This window comes from Octodon degus, unplaced genomic scaffold (genome assembly GCF_000260255.1).
Source record: "Octodon degus isolate 3935 unplaced genomic scaffold, OctDeg1.0 scaffold00004, whole genome shotgun sequence".
Taxonomy (NCBI): Eukaryota; Metazoa; Chordata; class Mammalia; order Rodentia; family Octodontidae; genus Octodon; species Octodon degus.
The window spans coordinates 3674091-3693270 of NW_004524580.1; the positions used below are offsets into that span (position 1 = coordinate 3674091).

Below are 19180 nucleotides of genomic sequence, written 5' to 3' on the forward strand. Positions count from 1 at the left end.
GTAGCAGGAAGCTCTCCACACACTCACCGGACCTGGGCTAGGACTGCAAGCACTGTCAATTTCTATACTGATAAATTCCTTGCTTATTTACTCTCAGGAATTAATCCAACATATACTTCTAAATATTTGTTCCCCAAACCTCCAGTTATACTTACTCTTGACACATGTCTCAACATTATACAAACTACACATCTATCCAAAAAATATTTATTCATAACTACTATGGAGAAATATCACTTTAGGCACCAAAAGATATAGCAGTAAACAAAATGGACAAAAATCTTGTCTTTGTAGTATTTATGTTTTAGTTTTGAACAATAGTATAATAAATAATATATTGCATAATAACTGAGAAGAATAAAGTCAGGAGAAAAGCAAGGATAGGCTGGGTGTGGTAACACACGCCTGTAATTCTAGTACTTTAGAATTCAACAGAAGTTCAAGACCATCCTGAGCTACATAATGAGTTCCAGTGTAGCTTGCACTAACAGTGAGACACTGTCTTAAAAAATAAAAGCAGGCCTTAAAATAAAACGTTAGCCCTAAGAAAGCCCTAGTACAGTTGACTGGATAAAATGAAGAAAACTGGAGGACAGTGGGGAGGAGAAGAGGAGAAAGGGGGTAGAAGAGGGAGAGGTAAAAAGAAGAGAAAGAACAAAGAAGATAAGGATAACTATTTGGCAGGGTAAGTTTGAAATGTCCATTAGACATTCAAGTAGAAATATGAAGTAGGAGGGGAGGCAGAAAGGGGAAAGAAATATCAGACAGAGAAAAGATACAGGCCACTGAGAAGGGAGCAAGTCTCTAGGCCTCAGGGAAGAGTAAGAAGTCCAGCAAGGCTAGAATGTAATGAAAAGTAAGAGAGGAGCAGCAGACGAGGTCAGAGATTAAATGGATCTGTATTACATAAGAGCTTCATAGGGCCTTGTCAGGACTTTGGTTTTATTTTGAAGGAGATGGGAACCCACTGGATAGTGCATGGTTGACATGGTCTGGTTATGTTTTAACAGGATTAGTCTGATTGCTATGTTGAGAAAGGATTATAGGAACAAGGGTACAATTTGTTAAAAGGTTACTGCAATAATTTAGAGGTGAAATGAAGGAAACGTGGAACAAATCAGTAATGGCAAAGGTAATGAGAGGTAGTTGAATTCTGAATCTACAATGAAGGTGGAGCAATAGGATTTCCAAATATACCAACTGTAAGATAACAACAAAAGAAGAATCAAGATGATGTCAGGTATTGGGAATTGAGCACCTAAAAGATGCAAAAGACAGGGAGAGAAGACATAGGTCACAAGAAGAAATACTAGGAACTCAATTTGGGACAGAGCAAGTCTGAAATGTCTCCACACATTCAAGTGGAAATTTTACATAAGCAGTTGGGTACACAGCCCTGCAGAGGAAAAAGAGTGCAAATTATCATTTGAGTGCGAGTTAGGTTATTAGGACTTCAGTACCTTAATCACCAAAACCTAAAAAACTGCCACAGGATAAAAGAGGCAACAACAACAATGGACAACAAAACTATGAATCCAGCTGAAACATTCCAAAAGCAAACTTGAAACAAGGAAATAACCATGACTTTAGATACCCTTCCCAGAAGGATATGTATACAAGGCACTAAACCAGATGCAAGAGAAATTATTCTTCCAGTTGTTTATCAGTGATACTAATGAGAAATAAAGTATAATTTAGTGAAGATTATATATCATTTTTTTGCCAAGTCATTTATATCACTAACATCTTCTGTAATGGCTAAACTGCCAGTATTAACTTCTTATTCTTACCACTCAGAATGTAGGTCTACCCTGTACAGTACCATGTTATGTAACACATAAATGAAGCCAATGAAATCACTGATGTGGAAAAGCTCTATATATGTATTTTATACGAAATACTGCCATTAATTCCCCTCACTCTGAACATTCTTATCCCATCTTCCTTGCCGCTTTCTGAAGCAGTCATGGAAGTTCTCTTTTGTTAGTGTTCTTACAGTTTAAAAAATAAAAAGCTAGGCCTCTTTGACTTTTGCTAAAGTGCCAAATTACAGTACTGCTATCATCTCAATCCAGGAATTCCTCCTCAGTTTGTTCAGGAAAAGGCCATTAAGATAGAACAAAACAGTTTCTGCAGTTGAATAACTTGTAATGTCCACAGAATCATCTCAATAATTTCTTTGTTATATAAATAAAACTATTTTGGCAGAAAATATGGGATGGAAATAGTAAAATAATAGTAATGGGCCTAGAAAGAATATAATTTATTAGAAGAATAAAATATTTATAGTCATTATCTAATCATCTCAGAAAAGAAGCACTATACCAAAGCAGGTGATCTTATTTCATTGTACATCTAAATATTTGTTCTCTATAATTAACATAAAATACCTAACATTTTAAAAAATATAAAGAGCAATAAGTTTATCATCACTCTCTTCACTCTGAAAAACCCCTCAATCTCAAACTAAGACAGACTGTTATCCTATATAATATAATTCACCTCATGAATTATATTATATAGGATAATATATAGTTCTTCCACTGCCTTTAGCATATGCCCCTCTTAACACACACACTGGCTTGGCTGAGGTCATTCAATGAGGTTAAGGGAAAAGCAGGAAGGAGCTGTCAAGGACTGATGGCACTGTCATCACCCCCACCCCCAGGAAAGGTGGCTCAGTTGTCACAGAAGCAATCCTGCTGCGGCTGGTTTCCAGAAACCACAATTTGAAAGGATTATGCAAAACATTCTAAGGGTGCTCTATGTAGTGTTATCTTTGGTTCTTAGAATAAGACATTTCAACGCTGGGTATGTACTGCAGCAGAGAGCTGGTGCTCTTAAAACAATCATCATTCTACACACAGTTGTAACTTTTCCTATTCCTGAGATCATATGCAAAACACTCATGTGGACATTTCTTCCTGAGTTTACAGAAGAGATTTTAAAGGAACACTTTTTTCTTGGAACGCAAAGTTATTACCGCTGGATACAGAATGTGATCTGGCCTGTTAGGTAGTCATTTAAAACAACCTGCCTACACTTTGATCCGGTTCTACTTTTAGGGTCCGTAAAGTGATCATCCAACATGTTCAAAAACATATATTCACAGACACTGATCATACTAGTATTCACAGTAATCTAAAACAATAACCTATTGTAAGCAGATATTAAACAATAATATAAATAATACAAGGAAATACTATCTAGTATTGAAGTTAGTTTCACTGGTCCATTTTTATAAAATTTTGTATGTAAGATATACATCATATACACACTCAGGAAAAAGACCAATAAAATATTAAATGTGGCTTACATTCAAGAAGTAAAATTTCACTTACTTATATGCTTTTGTATTGTTTAAATGTGGCCAAAAAAGGATTAAACCTATTTATACTTTGGGAAAACATAAACATAATTTTTAAATTGATTTTTTCATCTCTATTTGCTGTTTCTTAGTATGACTTAATCTATGATTATGTACAGCAGAAAATATCTACTTCCAACTTGAAATCCTAGAAAAGTACAAAAACATCATCATTTTCAACACAGCATCATATGTTACTCACTGTCTCTTGAATTTCAGCAACATCTGAATATGGCAAGATATAAAAAAATAACAAATTTTCTCAGGAGTAATTTAATCTCATATAAGCTCATACCTGAATCTGAATCCAAACAGCACCCACAGTTTATCAAATGCATTAAGTGATGAGGTAATCTTTTAAGAAGTAGCATCTGGGGCTGCAAAGTACTTTTACACTGTAAAATGAATCCTTGAAAAAAATTTTAATCCACCCTAAGGCTTCAGGAAACTAGAATCTGCCAAATTATAGTCCTCTCAGGAATGTTTTGGGAGGGTCTGCATAATTTCCATCCTCCCTATATATATTTAATTCTGCCTTTTAACTATGTAACCCCTTCCCCTTTGGATTCTAAAATACTACATTGCTCTGTTCCCCTCTCCTACTTTCCTGTCTCCTTTGTCTTCTCATTCAGGAAGTAAGTGGGTAGAGATAACCAGTGCTCAGCCACACCTACTTGTTCTTTCTCTGCCCGCTTTTTTTCCTGAAGATTCCATTCCTAATCACTATCTTCATTCTAGTAACTTCCAAGACTCTTCTCTTCCAGTTGTGAAATTCAATTAACAAAGGAAATGCTTTTGCTTGTTTAATAAAGTGCTTGTGAAAAAAAAATAGCACTTATAGCTTTTTCTTATCTTTGAAATCAGTTCTAATGCTGATTTGCCCATCTTTTACTCAGACCTAAACTCTAAATCCATTAAATCTCTCCCTCTGCCCACATGACTTAATAATCAGGTCATCAAATTATTTTCATTTCTACAAATGTTTATCTCACATCTAGTCTCTCTCGTTCTACACAGATACAACCTCGGTGAGACTTACATTACTTTTACTTCTTCCTTTCAATAGGTGACCCTGGATTTGGTTTCACTCCATTCATGTATTTATTATGCTAGGTATTAGAATTTTTAAATGACAAAAACATGTTCCTATTGCCAATATCGCTACATGTTGATGACAGTATGCCTTTTAATTTATTTGACATTGAAATAATTATTTCAGTCTATTCAGTATTACTCATTCTTCAAACTAAGTCATCACTAGCAAAACACTTTCTATTTTTCTCCCCTATGAATAATTATTAAACCATATAACTTTCTAAAATTATTCATATGGCACCAGGGAGATGGCTTAGTAGAATAAGGGCTTGCCTGGTAAGTGCAAGAGCCTGAGTTCAATTCCTGATTCCGGGGAATAAATAAATAAATAAATAAATAAAATTATTCATACACTTCACATGTACATACACTTGTGGGTTTTTAAAAACAGGCAAAAAAAAAAAAAGATAAAGAACCTAGCAGGAAATGATTAATCAACCTAAATTAATTTTCTAAACAATCACATTGGTCGTGTTGCTCCTGTACTCAAAAATAGTTAATATCTTGTTTTGTAAAAAAACAAGTCCAAACCCCAGTATTTAAAAGTCTACAATTTGACCAAAACATTCGCTGCATGGAAATATTCAATCTCCGATGATATAGCCTTCAACTCAACTAAAACTTCTCTTCTGTCTGGTACAACCGATAGTGGAAAATTATCTGCAATTTTCTTCCTACTTGCTTTTTCCTTCCCTGCTCGATGGTCTACAAGTCTCAACCTTAAAAGTTCTGCTGCCAAATTCCAAGCTGAAATCATCTTTTTCAATTCTGATTTTTCTAATGTGAATTTTTAACAATGAATAGTTACCTCATCATACTTTCTATATTGCCATTATTCATAAATGAATAAATATTAAATTGTTACTTAACTTTTCCACAATACTAGAATGATCTATACATGCTGTCAAATGGAACTTTCTGCAATTATAGGAATATTCTTGTCCAGACATAATTACTAGCCATGAAGATATTAGGCTAGATAGGGAAGTACTAAACACTTAAAAGGTAGGTAATGAGGATAAGAAATTAAAATTTAATTTAATTTAACAGTCCCATGTAGAAAGCAGCAACTCTACTGGACAATTCAGGTTTCCCCAGCCCAACCTAACTGATCAGTTGCAGCCACTGGCCAATTCTTTTCTCAAAATTCTGCCCTTTGTTTCCAAGTAAAGTCAGGACCCTGGCCCCAGGATGAGTCACTGAGTTAAACTTCTCAAGTTGACACAATGTACCAACCATTACACACAGGGCTAGAGATGAGATCCAGCTGCATTTTTTGTGTTCTCAGCAACACTAGACCCTGTAACTTCAACTTCCTGAGGAGGTGGAGTGACAACTCATTCATCTTTAGCCCAACTCAACACTTCCAGCCCAACCACTGCATCTTCCCGACACAAAAACTCTATGCCTGGTTCTTATCTCTGCTTCGGAAACATCCTTTAGGACTCAGACCAAAAGCTACTTCATCAGAAGACTTTTATCACTGTCCCAGAAAATAGTACCTATCACTTAATTCTGTTAACTCTCTATCCATCGTACCCTACTTTGTTTTTCTTCACAATAATTATCATGTAACCTTCCACAGATTTATTCTTTCATCTTTCTCCACTCAAATGTTAGCTTCAACTGAGTGATAATTTTATCTATTTTGCTCACTACTGAATCCTGTAAAACCAGAACCTGATATACTATACAGTCAGTGGCCTTTTATTAAATAAACGCATGTAGAAAAATAGATTTAGTAATTATAAGTAACCTAGAAAAGAATTTAAGTTTACAGAGCTCTTCTGTTAATGAATTAAGTCCTGATGTGACAAAAAACAAATCTTTCTCATCTTTATATTTTCAAAAAGTTAACATACTGCATGCTAATATGATACACAAAGAACTACTATGAACTAGAATCATAAAATCTCAATTCTCAGCCTAACTCCATCACTACCTGTTTCGTGGTCTTGAATAAATATCTTAAATTTGTTCTCTTACTTGCTCATTAAATCAGCTGCAGTACTAAAAACTCTTATCACTAACAATCAGATGTACAAAATTACCACAATCCTAAAAATAATCTTAGTTGTAATCCATAAGACATTAGTATTTCCTTTCACTACAGTCCTTAGCCATTATAGGCCCAAATTCTATTGCTAGAATTCCCTCATCTATGTTCTTAAATAATTCTGTCTTTCATGCAGTACTATGAATTGATTCACCATAAGTTTTCAGAGCATGAGTTACATTTCTTCTGGTACTAGTGACGAAATTTCTTTATGAAGGTCCTCACATACAAGAAAAGTTAAAAATTAATCAAACTGATTTCACTTATAACTTGTGGCCATCATGTGGTAAGGCAGCTAGTGGTTTTCAAACCAGAAAAAAGTTACCTATCTACCAAAAGAATTAAATCTGGTCTTTGATTTTAAACACTTTCCCTCAATCAGCCATGACTGACATTTTGCTGACATGGTTGCCTGAAAAGATTAGGAAATAAGAGCACAACCAAAACCATGTTATCATATCACAATCATGACAGGGAAGATAAGAGAACTGGTTAGATGAGAAGCTTAGGCATATAGACATTTCAGGGTATGATGTTTAACCTCACAACCTGTTTAAATAATTTTGATTTTCAGTCTTATTTTCAGAAATAAGAACTTATCTTCTTGAAATTTCATGTTGTTTAATTCCTTACATTCCTTGCAAAACACATGAACTTAGATTCTAAAGGAAGCCAGGAACAGGATTTAAATTAAGACATACGAACTGCATAACAAATACCCTCTTTCCTTCTAGAGTTCTGTTTCTCACAAGTCATTGCATACTGAATACTATCAAGCCACAGGCAAGACTCTTAACAATACTGAAATGTCATTCCCATGATTTATAAAAAATCTTCCACACACAGCAGCTACTCTTTAAATCTCAGCAACTTCATGATGCCTAAATGTCAAAATATTCACCCCAGGTAGAAAAGTCAAAAGTAGTCACAGGAAAAAACTGCTTTGTGTTAAATAAAATAGATCATGTATCACATATTTTTCAAAGTACAGTATACATTATACTAGGCAATGAATATAAAAGCACTGAAAGAATGCTTTAAAATGCTATATAATCAATTTACAACACAAAAGCACTAGCTTTTATGAGCAATGACAGGAGTAACAATTAGATCTGTGCTTAAATTCTAAACTCCTTCTAATTTTATGTAAATTACTTATCCTTCTCTTAGACTGTTTCTATACTCCTAAAAACACAAAAATACAGAGTTTACAGTATTATACAGACCATTAAGTGAGAAAGATACCACACTCAGGATATGGCACAAAAGGTGATGGCAAACCCTTTAGAGCTGCCAGTGACAGCAAACAGCCTGCTATGGCATGGGTTCCCTAGGTTGATCCCACTGGCATATAGTAAGCATGCAAAAACTAACTTTCACACAAATAACAACCCAAATACAAAAAGTACACATTCTAAAAATCTAAGGTAGAAAAAAGCCCAGAGAAAAAATTAAGAATTACAGTAGCTGCTGATGAAAGTATGAAAAGATATTTAATTTTTTTTTTTTTTTTTTTGAGTCAGGTTCTTGCTGTATAGTGTAGGCTGGCCTTGAATTCAGACGAATACTCCTGCCTCAGCCTCTCTAGTATTGGGAATGCAGATATAACCAGCTGATTTCCTTATTTACTGTTTTATTCTCATAATTTTTTGACACTAGGTAGCTCTTGACTACAAAGACTGATAAAGCAAAACAGAATTTTTCCAGTAAAATTCAAAAAGGATCAAGCTGAGGCAAGAGACATAACCCTTACAAACTCTGAGGTACTCAGTCAGTTACTTCATCATTACGCTCTGAAGTTTCTTGACTAGAGAGCTGTAATCTTTATGATCCCTTCTAGTCACACTGCTCAGTAAATGGAAACTAAGATACTAAACTAAACCTTTTATATATTTATTTACTTACGTACTTAATCCCACAATATTCCAATCTGGAGAGCTACACATTTACTGGAACAATCCAACTGAAAAATTCTGATCCAAATAAAAATTAAGAAATACAAACATCTGGAGTAAGAGACCAAGAGATGACAGAAGTCAAGTGAGCAAGAAAACTATGAAATAGTCAACTGAACCCCAGCCACACTTGAACTGCACAGGCTGTTAATTCAGTTTTGCAATTCTTATTTAAGCTGATCATTGACTTTTAGCTCATACTTTTTTCTCTTAATTCCACCTTAGTCTGCCAATTCCCTAGTATGTTACCAACTTCACTTTCCTTAACTTGTGGACAGTCATTTTAGTGATTTCTGTAGGAAGCTTTCTTTCTAAACAAATACATGCTTTTTAATCTTAGTCAAGTCAAATGCTACCACCTAGCAATTATTTCCTTTAATTCTAGTTTCACATTAGAATCAGTTCCATGGCATATGTCTTTCTACTTTTCTGGTCTTCAACCTCATATTTCTGCAACTGAACTATTCTTCTATAGTCTACTAAGGTGATCAAAACAACTCAGCATGGGTTCCACTAAAATCCTTCTTCATCTCAAAATTTCTCAGTGTATCAATACTGTACAGTAAGTTTCTCTATAAATTGAAAGTAATGGCATATTGGGAAATGGGGTCTTCTCTACAGGGTTGTGTGATTATACTCACATCTTCAGGAACTGAGATTTTCAGAAGAAAAAAAAGGACACATGTATAAATAATAAATTTGCTTCAAACAATATAATTCTAAGTTTGAATAGGTTTAGGAACTCATGACACATTTGCATATTCTTTATGTTTCCCCATACTTCCTAGCTAGTTTACTTTGAAGATTTACAAATCAATAAGCAATCCAATAAAAGTAAGCAACCTTGCAGCTCACACTATATTCTTTAAAAGCCACTTCTTAGGACCAGCCAAATAGCTCAGCAAATTAAAGCACCTGCTTAGGCAGACCCAGGAGTTCTATCCCCAGGCCTACCGTGCTGTCCCCACCCCCGGGGGCGCACTGAGACTGTGACAGAGACAGGGCATGGTGGCGCATGCCTGCAATCACAGCACTTGGGAGGCTGTAAACAGGAGGATCACTATGAGTCCAATCTGTGCAGTGAGACCCTGTAGACCCTGTAAACCCTGTCCTGAAATACTAAATAAATAAAAAAAATAAAAACCACTTCTAACTGAAAGGAACTAAGCATTCACAAAAATGACTGTTTACTGGTCTAGAACAGACACTGCATAAAAGAAGCCCAAATATATTGTCTTACCAAAGAGGGAGGAAGTTGCCAAAGATAAAGTCTTGTCAAAAATAACCCTCAGGAACCAAACTGAATAATCTCCTACTGGCCAAAGCTAAAGTAATAAGATAATCAAAAGATTAGTACAGATAGATGATTTAATTAAATATAACATTATAAACCTAACAGTTTATAATTCAAACAAAAATCATCACTCACTCCAGAAGAATTCTAAGGAACCAAATTATAATGAAACAGAGAGTTTGAAGAGGATCTTTAAGATTTTTTTTTTTTTTTTTTTTTTTTTTTTTTTTGTAGTATGGTCCAAGCTCAGGTCTTTGCACTGAGCTATATTCCCAGCCCCACCTCCTGTTTTATTTTGAGACAGGGTCTTGCTAAGCTACCCAAATAGAATTAGAACTTGAGATACTCCTGTCTCAGTCTAAAAAATAGGACTTTTCAAAGATAATCCATGGCTCCAGTTTCTTTATGGGGACAGCAGAAAATTCCATCTCTAACCCTCCTGTCAAGATCCAACAGAATCAGATTTTCAACATTTTAGGGTCCTGGCTAAACACATATGCGTATTTCTTGGCTTCTGTTCCACCCCTTCTATAAACTTCTGGGTTCACGGGAGTGGAGGTGGGGCAGGCTAGCTGCCCCCTCAATTTGGCTAAATTGTGAAAAAACCTACTTTTCCCATTTTTATAGGCTGTTCTTGAACTCTTGCTGGAAGGTGGGCAAATGAAACCAACAGTTTGGAGTTCTTATTCGGGCCCCTGCCTGGCAGTCTCCCTCCTGCCACAGGGTTAATGAGTAGAGAGAAGTAAATATATGCACCCTTTTCTATAGGAACTATACCTCAGAATAATCAGCTATTGTTGGAAAGTGTCAAGTGTCATTCAATGTAATTTGGGGGAAAATCATTTGATAATTAAATTGTGATTAGGGCTTCTCTTGAGGCCTGGTTCCTTGCTATGTGAGCCAGGTATGGTAGGAGGAAATGTAAGTTCTTGTGCCTGTGGTCACACTTGAGGTCACATTGATCTCGTGATGTGATACTCGTGATATATGCTCCAGGGCAAGGGACACCAGCTGAAGACATCCTAGTTCCTTGAGAACTAAGTAGTAATTTTAAAAAAGGTTTCCCCTGGGGAAAAGGACAAACTTCTTAACCTGCCATTTCTCCCCACCATCCTCACTGACAGAAGATCTTCATTAGCTTAAGATAACCACCACCTTAAGAGTCATCCGAAGTGATCCTCATCAACAGAAGATCCTTCTCAGCATAAAACCACCAATGCCCTCTGGGGCATCTGATAATCCCCTCACCATTTTCCTCAATGTAAACATAATCAATACATACCAAGGTTCAGATCCCCACTCTACCACTTTTATCTCTGCTCCTCCTTTTCACTGTGCACTGCAACACCTTGAAAGAAACTGGGGACTTGCTGTGGATCACTTCCGATGACTCTGAAGGTGGTGATTATCTTAAGTAATGAAGATCTTCTGTCAATGAGGATGGTGGGAGAAAAAACTATTCAAGACCCTGCATAATCTTCTACACAGTACAGAAAAAAGTTACCAAGAGGAAAGATCTAATTTTTTTGGAATCATAGCTAACAAAGAAGTTTATCACCTCTTTGCAACACTTTATGAATTGATGAATTTAGAAAGGTCCTGTAAATATGAAGACACTTTATATATGAATAAAAGCATTTTAAAAAGTACACATAATCTTTAGTACCTTTGAAATCACATAGTTAATTCTTCAAGTCTTTTTGATTTCTAACTCTAAGTCTTTTCACATATTTTCTATTCTGCTGCCACTACTCTAGAGATTTCAACTGGTTTTTACCTAGATTATCCAATAGCATGCCACCTTATTCCCTGAGCTAACCACTTCTCCTACCACTGTTAACCATAGTTGCACAACAAAACTACCTACAAGACTTTGGGTACTGATATCTGCATCAGTCATTCTCATTGAGCTGAACAGGGGCTCAGTGATATACTAGAATTTTATAAAATACAGCTGATAATTAATGTTCACCTCCAATGTTCTACAATGCTTTTTGTTCTTTCACTTTATGTATTTGGTACAGGATCTCACTACGCAGTTCAGACCGCATAGTGATCCAGAGTGCATAGTGATCCTCCTGTTTTCAGTCTCCCCAGTGCTAGGATCACAGGTGTGCACCATCACATTTGGACTTGGTCACCAGCTCAGCATGCCCCAGGGGCAGGGCCAGTGTGGCACATGGGACCAGGGATTGAACCCTGGTCTCCGCACTTGCCTAAGCAGGAGCTTAGTCTGCTGAGCTATCTCGCCGGCCCTATTCCACAACACTGTTAAAATGATTTTCCTAAACCATAACAGGTTAGCTCTCACCTCAAAAAATTTAAAGGTCTGACTGGTTTGATACTACTTCAGAAATAAAACCCCAAACAGCAAAAAAAGAAAAAAAAAAAAAAAAAGAACGAACGAACAAACTATTCAAGACCCTGTATAATCTTCTAAACAGTATAGAAAAATTATAAGTTTGGCCTCTGATGTCAAAATGTATACCAGGTCTGATAATTATTATGTGACTCAGAGAAACTTGATTGTGTCTTTATCTATTAATTAGGGATCATAATTTTATCTCATAGGGTTGTTGTGAAGAGTAATGAGCTTATCTACAAAGCACTTAGAACTTAGTTCCTGACACACAGAAGAAATTTAATAAATCTTAGTTCTAGTCCCTTCTACCAGCTTTATTTCTTAAGAATTCCCCTAATGTAGCAAACAGTATTACCTGTGAGACCTAAAAACTACTCTGAACACCAGGTAGCATGAACCTAGAAACGTGCTGTGCATGTAAAATGTACTCAACAAAATAGTTTAGTTTGTTAAATTCAATATGTAAATGTTTGACCAAAATTGAAATTTATGTTATATAAATATTGAACTTTAGTTTATTAGTACATATGTGCAGTACATAATGTTTACATTCCTGTGGGAAGTTGGTACATTTACACAAAACATTTTAATTCCTTTCTCATTCCCTTTCACATCCCTCTCTCCTCCACCCATTCCTTGGTCCCTAGTCACCATCCTTTTTATGCACCGTTGTATGTGTTTGCAGTACATAATATTCACATTTCTTGTGTGACATTGGGCCATGTACATAATACCTCTCAATTTTCTTTTTAATCCCATATCCCCCATCTCTTGACCCTCTTCCTGTGCAGAATAATGTATCTCCCTACTTCCTATTAGCTACCTTTTTCTTTTCTCTTTATTTTATCCTAGGTTTCTCATATAAGAGTAACAATGATACTTAAACTTTTGTATCTGGCTTATTTCACTCAACATTATGGTCTAAGGTGCAATCCACACGCACGTGCACATTCATTCACTCACACATACACATGTGCACACACAAGCAATCTGTTCTCTCTCCCGAGACTGCTCTTGCTCCATTGCTGCTATTTTTACCATATCAAACTTAAGATATCATGCTACTTCTGAAGCAGTAACAAGTGTATGAACACTTATTCAACAGACCTAAATTTAAAGATCTTTTCCCGGTTTGCTGGACTTGTAACCAAGTTTTATCTTGTGTATCTCTAACATGCTAAAAACACTAATGCTATTGTTCTTGGAAGCTTTATGAAACTCCCTTTTCATTAACAAAAACAGATGAATGTACATAATCCTAATTAAGAGTTAAAATTCACAGCCATGGTGCTGCCTTAGCTTTAATTATATTACTTAAAAGATGCATCTAAAAAAAAAATTTAAGGGGCCGGGAAGATGGCTCAGTGGAATAAGCACTTCCCTGGCAACTGCAAGGGCCTGAGTTCAATCCCCGGTTCCACTAAATAAATAAATAAATAAATAAATAAATAAATAAATAAATAAATAAACTAAAAGATGCTTCTATGTACTTTAAGGAAAAACAGCAACTGACAATGTTTATAAAAAATCTCCAATTCACATATTTAAAAACTGAGGGCAGACCACTAACTTGGGTAGTCCCTTCAAAATTCTACTTTTAATTTTCAGTCTGAGGGCATGACACATGTGGTAAAGATCTTAACATAAATGAAATGTTCGCCAGTACTGCTACTGTCTGAATCTTTGCTCCACTTTTAGCCTGCAAAACACACACACAACACAGATCTGGTGATAAAATGAATGCTTTTTATTGCAAGTAGGAAATGAATTTTAGTGAAATAACCACTTCCCTCCTCCCACAAGACATAGATGGGTAGGAAGCAACCAGACAGCAGGAAGAGCGAAGAGGCCCAGATGGAGGAAAAGCCAGAGGACAGGAGGTAGGAAGGAGTGTTGGGTGACAGCCACATTTCTGTGCCACTTTCTCTCTGTAATATTGCCAGAGACAGATCATTGTTCACCCTGTTTACTAAAGCATAGAACATGATTTAATACCAAAAAGAGGTATTAGACAGTTTTTCAAAATTTTTGTTTTTAAACTGCACATGTCCAATTGATATATTCATATAAACAAGTTAGGCAAAGAGGCTGGCAACCACTTTCCAATGCCTTTTCCCCCAATGAGCGAAGTGATTACAATAAAGAAAGCAGCTTGTGGAAAAGAACTATACTAGGAGCAGAAATATCTAAAAATTAGATTGCATCATTGAAATGAAAAATATATGGTGAAACTCTTTATTTAAAAAGATTCTCTTAAGGCATGTTATTAGACAATAAAAAAGGTCAAAAACTAGTTTCTGGGCTCTATCTAGGACAGTATCACACAGGGAAGTTAATATTCCTGGGAAACTATTATTTTCAAGAGGGTATAAGTTCATAAACAAAGATAATATCTGAATGGGTCCAAGCAATGTTACATGTCACCCAGGAGCCCCATATTATGGGGGCTTAGAGCTGGGCTGGTGGGAGAGGCAGGTTACTAGGGGCACGGTCTAGAAGGGTTTAGCTCACCCTATAGTATCCCCTTTCCTTTTCTCTGCTTCCTCTTCGCTCTGCCATGCCATGAGCAAGTCTTCTATTCCATGTCCCTATGCTGTGCCACCCTCCCTTGGAATCATCCAGCCATGGACTGACACTTGTACAAACTGTGAGCCACAATATATCTAATTTAAATTGCAATTTTGGGGTATTATGCCTCAGAGACTAAGATGTGTGCCAAAGGAGAGAAAAGTAGTAAACCAAACTCATAAAAAATTTAGTTATTTAAACTAACAAATATATTCAAAAAGATATGTAATCCCATTATAAAATTGAGGCATGAACAAACAAAGAAAATAGCTGGTAATACTAGGAATATAATGAACTGAACCATAGCAATGTTGAACAGAAAAATAAAAATGACTCAACAGTAAGTTAATGAGCTTGAAGAATCATGAAGAAATTCAACAGGAAAAGATAAAAATAAAAGTTAAGCAGTAAGAAAGAGCAAAAGTGTCACATGTATAAAAACTGAAAACCCACGGCTATTTAAAAACACAAAATTTTAAATAACTTTTAAAACCTACAAAAAAATAAATAAATTTCTAGAAAAACATAAAATGTTACAAAAGCTCCCCAATTCTCACTTTCAGATAAACATACATGAAACTACAGGCTTGTTAGGAGGACTGAAAAACAAAAAAAAAAAAAAAAAATTATTTGCCAGTGATATGAATCATATAAATATTAAAACCAATGAAAACAAAATAAGTAGAAAGTACATAGTTATTAAATGTCAGAATAAAAAATTTGACAAAATAGAAATAACTCCTTAAAATTATCATTACGCTCTACTGTAAGGTGCAATCACGAAGTTGACCGTGGTCACCACTCCCTCACTCCTGAAGTCCCTGTCATTTCTTTCTCTGTCCCTTTCCCCCCTTAGCTCTTGAGGTTCCACTTCTCATATAAAGTGGTGTCAAAATTCTATCATCCGGGTGTGGTGGCTCATGCCTGTAATCCCAGCACTCAGGAGGGTGAGGCAGGAGAATCCTTGAGACCAGCGAGGGCTACAAAGTGAGCTCAGGGCCAGCCTGGACTACATAGCCTGGACTCAAGACCCTATCTCAAAAGACCAAATCGAAACAAAACAGAAATCTTTCTAAGTGCCAACTGTTTAAGGTTTAAATGAACAATTCTCAAAGTTCTGAGTTTTAGATCTTTTTATACTCAGAAATTACTAAAGAGTCCAAAGAGGTACTGTTTATGCAGCTTATAATTACTGACATTTTCAGTACTAAAAAACTTCAATGAGAAATTTGCTCCTCAGCCAGGTGATCAAGGTCAAAAGCTAAAGTGGCACATTATACTGACAGTATATGCCTTTGCTATGTGATGAAAATGACATTTTACTTCTGTTATCTTCCTGTCTAAAACCCCAAAACCTGGACTGATCATCAGAAAGCACCAGACAAATACTAGATTAGAAACACTGTATAAAACACCTTACCAGTGGGCCAGTGAGATAGCTCAGTAGAATAAGCACCTGCCTAGCAAGCGCAGGGTCCTGAGTTCAATCCCTGGTACCAAAAAAAAAAGTAACCTCACCAGTATGCCACAAAGCTGTACCACTGAAGTTTATTTTAAAAAAGTAAGTCTGACACGCTGTGAAAGGCAGGAAATTTGGATCAAGTATGGTTTTGAGTTAATAAGTGTATCATTGGGTGCAATGGGGCATGTCTGTAATTTCCTTAGGAGGCTAAAGCAGGAGGATCAATTTTAAGGCCAGTATAAGGAACCTAGTAGGACCCCGTCTTAAAATAAAAAATGTAAAGGGATGGAAATGTAGTGCAAGGCCCTAGGTTCAATCCCCAGAATTACAAAAACAACAACAATAATAATAAATCAGTATGGGTTGATTACGATAAGGCAGTAACAAAAGGGGAAAGTGAGGACAAGTGTATAAGAACTCTGTACTATCTTTAGAATGATTTTTTTGGGGGGGGGCTGGATCAGGCTGCCTTAAGGGAGGGTCTTGTAACGCAGGTGGAGGTGGGGATCCAACCACCATATCCTATGACTGAATGTACTTGCATGAGCAGTCACTTAAACAAATAAGCTAATGGGCAGGCCCCCCGTACTATCTTTAGAACTTTACTGTAAACCTAAAACTGTTCTAAAATAAATTTATTTAATATTAAAAAACACTCCTAAGAAAAAAGTTTAAATTTGAATCTAGAAAGCCTCTAAAACCAATTCCAATATACAAGAAATGTAAGAGACTGAGGAACATATTAAACAATGACCCGGGAGGGGGCAGGGATATACCTTGGCAGCACAGCGCCTGCCTGGCAAAGTGTGAGGTCCTGAGTTTGATTCCTGGTACCAATAAATAAATAAATAAATAAATAAACAAACAAACTACGAAAATAAAAAACATGGAAGGGGACCCATATAGGACGAAACTGCAGACCAAACTGCTTTATTTTGTCAATAAACTAAACAGGAAATTTTAAAATAGAACAGAGATTTTCAAAGTATCATAAAAACAGTGACATACCAGTTAAGTCTAACACAACTACCTACTATGAAGATTATATTTATGAGGTAACCAGAGAAGTTTATGGATTCAACAGTTATTTGATTATATGAAGAATTATTAAAGTTTGAGAATAATGTATTTATTATAGATGTTGAAATCAACATTTTAATTTTTTAATTTTTATTGGTACACTTCGGCCATATGTCACAATCACATTCACCACAGGGAATCTGTACCTGGACAACATATATTTTAATTCTTTTTTCCATTTCCCTTCCCTTCAATCCTCCTTCCCTTCTCCCTTTATAAAACTTTGTATTGTTTTCTTTCTCTTCTCTATTTTTTATCCCTATTTGCTCCCTTCTCTTCTCCCTCCTTGTTTCCCTGGCCCATTTAAACATTTTCTTCCTATTTCCCTATATCTATTATATATTCTGGTCCTGATTTACTCCTTGGGTTTCTCGCACAAGAGAAATAATGGAATATTTAAACATATGTGTCTGATTTATTTCACTCAAAATTGTTAGCAAGGTGCATCTATTTACCTAAAGATGTTGAGTGTATCCTTCTGTATGGTAGTGTAGTACTACACTGTCGATAACAACCACATTTTCTCTATCCATTCACTCACGGATAGGTATCTGGGCTGCTTTTCAGATTTAACTATCACCGATTGCTACACACGGCTGTGCACATATCACCGCGGCATGCTCTTAGCTTCTCGGGAAGGATGTCTAGAAGGAGAATAGCTAGATCCAATGGAACCGCTAGGCTTAGGTTTTTGAGGAATCCTTTTACTGATTTTCATACTGGTTTTATCAATTTACACTTTTACCAACAGGAGAGAAGGATTCCTTTGTCCCCACAGCCTCACCAGCATTTGTTATTGGTTTGTTTATTCAGGTTTTTCTTGATAAAGCCTCCTAATGTACTTCAGGCTGGCCCTGAATTCACCTTGTAGATCAAGCAGGAACTCACTGCTGGGCCTACAGGCAAGCACCACACATCCAGCTTTGTTATTGGTTGATTTCTTGAAAATAGTCATTCTTCCTAGAGTTAGTTAGATGGAATCTGAGGGTTGTTTACAAGTGACAATGAGCATGTTTTCCATGTATTTGCCATTTGTACTTAATTTGAGAAGTGTCTATTCATTTTCGATGTCCATTTTTGGATTGTGTCTTTAAATTTTGGGGGGGGTGAATTATTTTAGTTTTTTCTATATATTCTCTATATTAGTCTGTTGTCTGAGGAAGAGCTTGTAAATTTTTTTAAATCTTTATGCTTTAGAGACATATGCTGAAATATATCATCAGCAGCAGCTGTGACAACAAAAGCAAGTCAGGTTTGGTGGAATACACTTGTAATCCCAGTCTTGAGGAGGCCTGAACAGGAGGACTGCATATTTGAGTTCCACTCGGCAACTTAGCAAGACTTTGTCTTAAAAGAAAAAAGTAAGAAAGCCTGGGAATGTAGCTCTGTGGTGGAGTGACCCTTGATTCAGTTCTCACTATCAATATCATTTAAAAATAAAAACAAAAAAAAGCCAGAGTTTGTATTGATGAAAGGAAACAGCCACAAGCCTAGGAATGAATACAACCTTTAAACACTGATAAGGACCAAGAAACAGATTCCCACATTGGAGCTTCAGCAGGAACACCAGCCTTACCTTTAAACTGTTAAGACTATAAATTTGAGTTGGTTATAGCTACAAAAGCAATAGGAAACTAGTATAATGACCAACCATGAAATTTAACAAGGTATAACTCTTCAACAGTACTTTGTAGAATGAGTAATTGGTATATGGATACAGTTGGACTTGAATGCATAAATGTCTTAAAGGCTAATTATTGGAAAATTATACACAAAAGTACAAAGATATTATCACTAATAACTTACAACATACCAAAATAATTAGAATAACGAAGTTAAGCAGTAATGTATTTAAACAAAGAAGAGAAATTAGAAACATTTAAAAACTGACTCAAAATAATACTTGATGTATTAAAAATTCAGGCAATTCCATATATATAT

General features: G+C 35.8%; 1 protein-coding gene across 5 annotated transcripts in view; it reads right to left on the reverse strand.

Annotated features, from left to right (window-relative positions):
* Positions 1-19180, reverse strand: part of Osbpl8 (oxysterol binding protein like 8) — a 192243-nt gene that overhangs the window by 101260 nt on the left and 71803 nt on the right. Inside the window, exon 1 of one of the 5 annotated variants that reach the window (XM_023716081.1) lies at positions 8428-8447. The exons of the other annotated variants lie outside the window; for them this stretch is intronic. The gene's annotated coding sequence lies outside the window, so the exon portion shown is untranslated. Of the gene's footprint in view, positions 1-8427; positions 8448-19180 lie in introns of those variants that run through there. 5 annotated transcript variants of the gene reach the window in all.